At 40.8% G+C, this 7516-nt stretch overlaps 1 non-coding gene across 1 annotated transcript; it reads left to right on the top strand.

The window, feature by feature from the left end:
* Nucleotides 1–6913: 6913 nt before the first annotated feature.
* LOC149494710 (small nucleolar RNA R71) lies at nt 6914–7019 on the top strand. Its single transcript, XR_016321948.1, has one exon. It is a non-coding gene; the product is annotated as a small nucleolar RNA R71 (small nucleolar RNA).
* The last annotated feature ends 497 nt before the right edge of the window (nt 7020–7516 follow it).

Raw genomic sequence — 7516 nt, 5'->3', positions numbered from 1 at the left:
CATTACTAGAAGGAAAGCAGTAAGAGAGAAGAAGAAACCTTACCAACATTGTATTGAACAATACAATAGAATGGTTGTGGAATGTGTCTTAGCTAAAAGAGCAACTAAACATTAAGAACAAAAACTACTAAGAAGTTAAAAAAAAATTCAAATAACAAACAAATTAAAATGAAAGCAACCAAGACAATGTATTAGAACAAAAATAAACATAAACAAAACAAAAGATAAGTGAGAAATCCGTCAATGCTCCGGTGGTGGGGGTGGCTGCAGAAGCTGGAGGATGGTATGGAGTTGGCCTTGCATGGTATCCATCCTAGAATCAAGACTGCCGTTCATAATTTCAATGGACTGGAAATGGTTTGCGATCATCGTTTCCATCCTGTTAAGGCGTGTGTCAAAAAGGTCCATTCGAGACATCATTCTTGCAAGGACTTCATCATTTGACATGTTGGATGTGCCTTGGAACGATGGACCAGCACCAGATGTACCTGCACCAAAAGAAGAGGTAAAAGGGGGAGGGTTGTCCTCCTCCATGTTAGCACCACCTGCTGCCTCTGTTCCTGCATCATCAGGATTGACCTCTGGAGCATTCACTACCCGATATGCATCCCCGACTTTTTCGATCAATTTCATGTGGATCATAACATCCAAATCTAGTCGGGTGCCCTTTCCACCTCCAACACTCTCATGTACTGATCGAGGTGGTTGCCAAACCTGTAAATATCTAGCGATGCGGGTCACAAAACACCCCACCATTATAGCGCCTTTGTCGGCTCTAGCCACCTTTGCAAATTTTTGGCATAACCAATACCCAACATTGAGTAAAATTCCTCTTTCAATGGCCCATAAGAAGTATAACTCATTTAAACTCAGAACGCCATCACTTTCACTCCTTCCAAAGATAGTATTAGATAAGAATTTATGTACATATCTTAGGGCAAGATTTTTCAGTTTAGAGGCTTTCGAATATCTAGGATTATAACTTACTTCAGCAGTAAAATCGTTCCACGCATTTCTTGCATTAAAATCACTAGGTATTTGTATTTGAGCATTTTCGGTTGGGAATCCAAAAATATGGCTAACTTCATTCACAGACAGTTCAAAATCCTGGCTAGAAAGCCTAAATCTAATCTTGCTTGGGGGAGATGTAGGTAAAAACTGAATAAAAGAGGAATAGGAACTCAAAAATTCCAGAGTCAGCGGTGCATAGACTAGATCCTTCATAGCAAGAAATTCCCCCCACCCTATTCTCTTAAGTGGTTCTAACACAATATCTCTAAGACCCACTTGTGCTAAAGCAGCTTCATCAATAAATCTATTCGGTAAAATAGGCCGAAGAGATAGTTTTGTGTACCTTTCTTGTTGCTCGGATGAGGCAAACTCGAATGGAAGTGCAGGAGGTGAAGGAGGTTGAGGAGCCATGGAGGATCGCGTAGTTGAACGCTTTCGAGCAGCAACGGAGGATGCGGGTCTGCTGCGTTTGTATCTAGGAGGCATTGTTGGAGTTGATTATATGAAAATTTTGGGTGGAGAGTGTTTGATTTGAGAGAAAAGGGAGAAGAAAAGAGAAAATTTGAGAGAGAAAAGGTGACGGCTAGGGCGTGCGAGATGGAAAAGAGAGGGGTTGAAGGCGTGCTCTTTAAATAGGGGCGCCAATTAATGAGTGGGTCTGATCGTGGCACGGCCGTGCTGATAAGCACGGCTTGGGCATGCTTTCCTCTGACCTGTAAAACAAAAGAAGAAGCGTACCTTGCACGGGCGTGCTGACAAGCACGCCTTGGGCATGCTTCTCTCTGACCTTTGGGCTGATAATTGTCACGCAAGTGGCACGGGCGTGCTACTAAGCACGGCTGGGGCGTGCTCTTCGCTGCCTCTCAGATTGAAGAGTGCCTGTGGACAACACGGGCGTGCTATCGAGCACGGCTTGGGCGTGCTTGTCCCTGCCTCTCAAGTGACCTTTCCCCCTTTTTCTACGGCACGGGTGTGCTGCTGGGCACGCCCGGGGTGTGCTCTTCTCTGACCTTCAAGTGTGTTTGTCCCTTTTCTATGGCACGGCTGTGTTGAGAGGCACGGCTAGGGCATGCTCTTCTCTGACTCTCAAGTGTCAGCACCCTTGAAAAACGCATGGGCGTGCTGCGAGGCACGCCTGGGGGTGCTGGCTCCTCACCCCATGGCACGGGCGTGCCACCTAGCACGGCCAGGGCGTGCTCTGCTCTGGATTTTCACTTTTTCCTACAAAAAACTCTAACTAAAACAAAAGAACACTTATGGAGAAAATTTGGGAATTTGACAAATAAAACAGAAAATAAAAACAAATAAATGGAACGAAAATTTAGCAAGAAAATTAGATGGGTTGTCTCCCACAAGCACTTTTGTTTAATGTCGTTAAGTTCGACGCACTTAGCCTAGTTTAGGCTAAGCAAGACCAATTGTACTCTTGATGGGTTCAAAGTTGTCATTATGATAGCTTCTCAGACGTTGAGCATTTACCTTGAAACTTCGATTTGACTTACCATCCACTATTTCAATCGCGCCATGAGGAAAGATCTCCTTGATTGTGAACGGTCCAGACCATCTAGAGCGCAACTTACCAGGGAATAACCGGAGCCTAGAGTTATAGAGTAACACCTGTTGGCCTACCTTTAGATCCCTCATGATAATGCGCTTATCGTGCCATTGTTTAGTGCGATCTTTGTATATTTTAGCACTTTCATAAGCATGGAGGCGCAATTCATCCATCATGTTTAGCTGTAACAAGCGCTTTTGTCCCACTTCTTTGGCATTAAAGTTAAGAAATTGAATGGCCCAAAACGCCTTATGTTCTAACTCTATAGGAAGATGACAAGCCTTACCGTACACCATGCGATATGGAGACATACCTATAGGCGTTTTGAATGCCGTTCTATAGGCCCATAGAGCATTGTCTAGCTTTTTGGACCAATCCTTTCTTGATTGTCCAACAGTGGTTTCGAGTATCTTTTTGATTTCTCTGTTAGTGACCTCTACTTGTCCACTTGTTTGAGGATGATATGGAGTACCTACACGATGAGTGACACCATATTTTGCAAGAAGTGAATCTAAATATTTATTGCAAAAATGCTTACCTCCGTCCGTGATTATTGCTCTAGGAGTGCCATGCCTTGTAAAGTTTTTCTTGATGAAGCTCATCACACTTTTGGCATCGTTATTTGGAAGAGCAACAGCCTCTGCCCACTTTGACACATAATCCACCGCCACTAGAATGTATTGATTTGAATATGATGGTGGAAAAGGTCCCATGAAGTCCAGACCCCATACGTCGATGATTTTGACTTCAAGGATGCTATTTAAGGGCATCTCATGTCTCTTCGAGATGTTACCTAACCTTTGACAATGATCACAAAGATGAACATAGTTATAAGCATCTTTAAAGAGATTAGGCCAATACAAACCACTTTCTAGTATACGCGCAGCTGTTTTGCTTGCTCCAAAGTGACCTCCACATTCCATTGAATGGTAGAATTTAAGGACACTTTCTATTTCAGTTTCCGGTATACATCTCCTGAATAGCTGATCACTGCAATACTTGAACAAAAATGGCTCCTCCCAATAGTAGAATTGGATATCATGAAAAATTTTTTTTCTTTGTTGGTAAGAAAAATTGGGAGGAGGAATTTTGCAAACAAGATAATTAACTATGTCAGCGTACCAGGGGGTTTGAGCATTTGCTACTAGAAGAAGTTGCTCATGGGGAAAGCTTTCATTGATTTGTAGCTCGCTTGTATCTTCTTCCCCCAATTCAAGCCTGGAAAGATGGTCAGCAACGAGGTTCTCGGTCCCCTTTTTGTCACGAATTTCTAAGTCAAATTCTTGCAATAGAAGTACCCAACGAATGAGTCTCGGCTTTGCATCTTTCTTTTCCAGCAAGTATTTGATGGCTGAGTGATCTGTGTAGACTATTGTTTTAGCTCCAATTAGATATGCCCTGAATTTGTCAAAAGCAAAACAATAGCTAGCAATTCTTTTTCCGTAGTTGCATAATTTAGTTGCGCATCATTTAATGTGCGACTTGCATAATAAATAACATGCAACTTCTTGTCTTTTCTTTGTCCAAGAACAGCTCCTACAGCATGATCACTAGCATCACACATGAGTTCAAAGGGTAAAGTCCAATCTGGTGTAGTGATGATCGGGGCTGAGATTAACTCCTTCTTCAACCTGTTAAAAGCATCTAAACACTCTTTGTCAAAATCAAAAGGAACATCTTTAACTAATAGATTACAAAGAGGTTTAGTGATTTTTGAGAAGTCCTTTATGAATCTCCTATAAAACCCTGCATGCCCAAGAAAACTTCTTATACCTTTCACTGTGTTAGGAGGAGGTAGTTTTTCAATTACCTCAATTTTCGCCTTGTCTACTTCAATCCCTTTTTGAGAGATTTTATGCCCTAAGACAATACCTTCACTAACCATGAAGTGACATTTTTCCCAATTTAATACCAGGTTAGTGTCTTCACATCATTGCATTACTAAAGATAGATTATGAAGGCATGCATCGAAAGAAGAACCAAACACAGAAAAGTCATCCATGAATATTTCAATAAATTTTTCCACCATATCAGAAAAGATGGACATCATGCACCTTTGAAAGGTTGCAGGGGCATTGCATAGCCCAAAAGGCATTCTCCTATAGGCAAAAGTGCCATAAGGACAAGTGAATGTAGTTTTCTCTTGGTCTTCAGGAGCTATGGGTATTTGAAAGTACCCTGAATAGCCATCTAAGAAACAATAAAAAGGATAACCTGCAAGTCTTTCAAGCATTTGATCAATAAAGGGAAGGGGAAAATGGTCCTTGCGTGTTGCTTTATTTAGTTTTCTGTAATCTATACACACACGCCAACCTGTGACTGTTCTTGTGGGGATTAGTTCATTGTTTTCATTAGAGATAACAGTCATACCTCCCTTCTTTGGAACAACTTGGACAGGACTTACCCAATTACTGTCTGAAATCGGATAAATGATACCGGCATCTAGGACTTTGATGATTTCAGCCTTGACTACCTCCTTCATGTTTGGATTCAGTCGCCTTTGGTGCTCGATTGAAGGTTTGTAGTCTTCTTCCATCAAGATTTTATGCATGCACACACTCGGGCTTATTCCTTGTAGATTTGAGATAGACCACCCTAATGCTTTCTTGTGCCTACGTAGAACCTGCAACAACCTTTCCTCCTGATCAAGTGTTAAGTGAGAAGAAATAATAACAGGAAAAGAATAGTCCTCACCTAAGAATGCATGTTTTAAATGAGGTGGAAGTTGTTTTAGTTCATGCTTAGGTGGTTCCTTTTCTTTTTCATTCAGGGTGCTTGGTTCATTCATGTTATTTTCGACATGCAAAGTGCTTTCCACACATTCATCAACAACATCAATTCTAAAACAGTCTCCATAGTCCATAGGAAGTTTACAAGATTTAAGTACATCAAATACAATCTCCTCCTGTCCAACTCTTAAAGTAAACTTACCCTCATAGACATCAATTAATGCTCTTGCAGTTGCAAGAAAAGGTCGTCCCAGGATTAGAGATCCTTCCCTGTCTTCATCAATGTCAAGAATAACAAAATCAACAGGAAAGATGAATGTACCTACCTTTACAAGCACGTCTTCTACAATCCCTCTAGGATATTTAATTGAACGATCTGCTAATTGCAAAGACATCCTTGTTTGTTTGAGCTCTCCCATACCTAGCATCTTAAAAACTTCATAGGACATAAGATTAATGCTAGCACCTAAATCCGCCAAAGCCTTTTCAAAGTCAAGATTAACAATGTTACAACGGATAGAAAAACTTCCTGGATCTTTTAACTTTGGAGGCAATTTGTTTTGGATAATTGCACTGCACTCCTCCGTTAACATTGCTGTTCCTTGATCATCAATTTTTCGTTTCTTGCTCAAGATATCTTTTAGGAATTTAGCATAGCTAGGCATTTGAGCAAGAGCTTCAACAAAAGGAATGTTGATTTGAAGCTTCTTAAACACATCCAGAAACTTGAGGAAGCTCTTGTCATCTTGTGCTTTCTTTAATCTTTATGGAAAGGGAACAGGGGGAACATAGGGTTTTACCTTTTCCTGTTCTTCTAAGTCAATGATAGGCACCTTTGGCTGTTCTTTTTCTTCTTTTTCTTTCCTTGGTGGTTCATCTATTTGTTTGCCACTCCTCAAGGTGATAGCCTGCACTTGTTCTTTTGGATTCTTTTCAGTATTGCTAGGTAACGTACCTTGAGGTCGAGATGCCATCATGTTTGCAAATTGCCCTAGTTGAATCTCCAAATTTCTTATTGCAACCTGCTGGATTTTATGGTTCTCTCTAGTTTCATTCATGAACTCCATGTGTGATTTGGAAAGAGCAGTGAGGAGATCATCATGAGATTTCTTTTCCGGAGGATGGAACTCTGGTGGCGCATTCAAGGCATTGTTAGGATTACCATAGGATAGATTAGGATAATTCCTTAACCTGTTATCATATGAATTTGAATAAGGGTAATTCTTTCTTCCTTGATTCATCACATAGTTCACTTGCTCCAAAGTTTGTGGATTTAAGGAGTCCATGATGCATTCCCCAATTCCATGTTGTCCATTGCACCTATCACACACTTGCACAACAGAATTTACAGGATTAGTAGTTAACATGTCCAATTTCCTTACCATGTTATCTACCTTGGCATTAAGTGCTGTAATGGCGTCTATTTCATAGACTCCTGCGGTTCTTCTTCTTTCGGTATTGTTTTGGTAGTGGCTGTTGCTTGCCATCTCCTCTATCAACTCATATGCTTCATCAATTCCTTTCTTTTCAAAGGATCCACCTGCAGCTGCATCTAAAGTAATTTTGATGTTAGGAGATAATGCATTATAGAAAGTTTGTACCTGTAACCACTTGGGCAAACTGTGATGTGGGCACTTTCTTAACAAGTCCTTGAATCTTTCCCAAGCTTCATACAAGCTCTCTTGATCATGATGAGCAAATGTCATTATCTCATTGCGCAACTTGGTGGTTTTTGAGGATGGAAAGAATTTAGCTAGGAATTTTTGAGCTAATTCATCCCATGTTGTAAAACTACCAGCGGGACACGATTGTAGCCAAGACCTTGCTTTATCCCTAAGAGTGAATGGGAAAAGTCTTAATTTGATTGCATCTTCAGAAACACCATTTTGTTTGAATGTGTCACAAATTTCCAGAAAATTGGTGATGTGAGCATTAGGATCTTCACTAGGCAAACCCCCATATTAGATCGAGGTAGAGAGCATTTGGATAATTGCGGGTTTAATCTCAAAGTTGTTAGCTTCTACCCTAGGTCTAGTAATACTTGAGGTTGTCCCATTCAGATTAGGTGTTGTATAATCCCTTAAGGTATGGACCGGATGTTGAAGTGGTGGCCCGACTATGTTTTCATTCTCGTTTTTGTTTTCGTTGGCCATGTCTGTTTGTTGTTCGAGTTTTATTTCTTGTGTTTTTCTTGCAGCGTTGAGCCTTCAAAGAGTTCGTT

Source organism: Jatropha curcas, chromosome 7, assembly GCF_041381405.1.
Source record: "Jatropha curcas cultivar XTBG-Jc1 chromosome 7, XTBG_Jcur_1.0, whole genome shotgun sequence".
Taxonomy (NCBI): domain Eukaryota; kingdom Viridiplantae; phylum Streptophyta; class Magnoliopsida; order Malpighiales; family Euphorbiaceae; genus Jatropha; species Jatropha curcas.
The sequence above is the reverse complement of the archived record's forward strand: the minus strand, read 5'-3'. Positions and strand labels throughout refer to the sequence as shown.